Source organism: Adiantum capillus-veneris, chromosome 8 (genome assembly GCF_014529385.1).
Source record: "Adiantum capillus-veneris isolate H3 chromosome 8, ASM1452938v2, whole genome shotgun sequence".
In the NCBI taxonomy this organism is placed as follows: domain Eukaryota; kingdom Viridiplantae; phylum Streptophyta; class Polypodiopsida; order Polypodiales; family Pteridaceae; genus Adiantum; species Adiantum capillus-veneris.
In genome coordinates, this window is record NC_140938.1 from 107800505 (window position 1) to 107803181 (window position 2677).

The window sequence follows — 2677 nt, forward strand, 5'->3', positions numbered from 1 at the left end:
TCGCCTATTGCATGTGGATCGTGGGAGAGGAGATGTTGCTTGGCATGCACATACGACCCACTTTTTTCCTTTCTTGAAATAGCTTGGATACCACTGAAAGGAGGAGAGTAATGCAGTGTGCTAGTCTCCACCTAACCATGTTATCTTATAGCTTTCCCCTAACGTACACACTATCCGTCTGTACCAGTGGTTGTACCTGTAGGACCTATGTCCTTACAAATGCGAACACTGAGAGAGATATCCTCTTGTGGTTGTCCTTTGCGTAGCGTGGACATCACGCGGTCTTCAACCTTGTGGAGGATAACCTCCTACGCATGATTTTTGACCGCCTTTGTGAGGGTGGTCTCTGCTTCTTTGTTGAACTTGGTTTCCATCTGTAACATTTCTTTCTTCTTGCGGTTCTCCACTATGATAAGCCGGCTCTCAACGACGATGAACCTTTGTTTCAACTGGTCGTGCTCCTTGAGCAGTCTTTCGACTTCATTCTGAAGGCGGATGGTGCTGTCCGTTTTGAGGGGTGTTGTCCCGTCCGACCCCAACAAAGGTGGACTTGCTTCGAGACGGGGCCCGAGTGGCCATGATTTTTGCTCGAGGAGTGCACCAAAGGATAGTTTTTGGTCAAGGGCAAGAGTGGACAAAAGTTGTAATGAACTAAATTGTAATGCTGACTATTGACTGTCGTGGGCGAAATAAACTAAGCTTGTGAGTCAGAGAGAGAGAGAGAGAGAGAGAGAGAGAGAGAGAGAGAGAGAGAGAGAGAGAGAGAGAGAGAGAGAGAGAGAGAGAGTGGACAGAGATTGCAATCAACGACGGAGTGGATAGTTGACAGAGTGTAATGTCGTCAATAGTTGTTTGGCAACATACAAAGACACATTCAGATGCGCTGGTTAAAGGGCAGAGCTATGGCTTAATAAGTCCCAAAGATAGCCCCTTGCCCAAAGAAGTCGACGCTGCACAAATAAACACAAAGCTAGGGTTAGGAAGAAGAAGGGGAGAGAGAGAGAGAGAGAGAGAGGGAGAGATGGGACAATTGCTAGTCTGCAATATGTATGGTAGTGGTTGTGGTGATGTTTTGACAATAGTGCTAATGGGCAAGTCATATCAATGGTAGAATGAGCTGTGTGTGTGTGTGTGTGTGTGAGAGAGAGAGAGAGAGAGAGAGAGAGAGAGAGAGAGAGAGAGAACAATGTGGATGTGATAATGAGTGTGAGGAAGAGGAGGATATAGTGATGTAGGATAGTAAGTACTTGGTTTTGCATCATCGGCCTCAAGAATGATAAGATATGGGGTTGGATTTATAACAAAGCATAAGCTTGGCTTATGTGCACAAGAGATAATATTGCAATGTGTTTCAATCATAGTGTTTGGAGCAGCATTCTTGGCCTCTCTATTTGATTTGAATTTAACCATTCGCTTATGCAAATAGTGTTGACATGCCTAAGCTAAAAAGTTCCGTACAGTGCAACACACCAAATATGTAGTTAACAAATTGTTTAGTTTGTTAATTTAATAGATTCTTTTATTTTATTAATTCTAGTTTACTTCCTTTTTCATATTATTGTTTTGAAGTGCCAACGTGAGCGTTTCATCTTGTTTGAGTGAGATCCTACATAACATCTATATCTATATCTATATTCTATAATGGGGGGAGGGATTCAAGCCCGCCCCCCTACCACGCGTCAGCACCTCCTCTGCCCGGGAGGTTTCTTCTGCAACCCAGCCACACAATGGACACACACACACACACACACACACACACACACACACACACACACACACACACACACACACACACACACACACACACACACAGATGCACAAAGAAAGAAAGAGGCAACCGTAGGTCACCGGCTGCACTAGTAGAGCCTCTTATGCATCAAATTGTTATGCTTTGACTGTGGCTAGCTTACATGATGTTGAGGAACCTCTGTCTTTTGATGAGCACATAATTGAAAAAATTGGATGGCTACCATGCAAACAGAATATGATGCACTTATAGAAAATGACACATGGACTTTATGTGATTTGCCTCTGGCAAAAAGGCCATTGGTATGAAGTGGGTTTACAAGTTGAAATGCAAGCCGGATGGTGAGGTTGATCGCCATAAGGCTCAACTTGTTGCAAAAGGCTATGGGCAACAAAAAGGCATAGATTGTGAAGAAACTTTTACTCCCACTTTTCGTATGAATACTATTCGTTTTCTATGTGCATTGGTAGCTCATTTTGGTTGGAATATATATCAGTTAGACATTGTTACTGCTTTCTTGAATGGTGACATATTTGAGGAAGTTTATGTAACGCAACCTCACGATTTTTTCAAAAAAGGACAAGAGGATAAGGTGTGCAAATGTAACAAAGCTTTGTATGGGTCGAAGCAATCTCCTCGTGCTTGGTATGATAAGGCTAACACTCATTTGGTCAAACAAGGCTTTCATAATAATCCAACAGAAAGCACATTGTCTGTAAAGCGTGAGGGTGATGTACTTGATTTGCTGATCACTCGACCAAATGAGAGGCATATTGATGAATTTAAGGCTGATTTGAATGCTACTCTCAAGATGAAAGATTTGAGATTGTTGCACCATTACTTGGGTATACAATTTAAGCAGTGTGATGGTGGTATTACCTTGTGTCAAAAAAGTTACATAGAGACATTGCTATGTAAGTTTGGACTTGA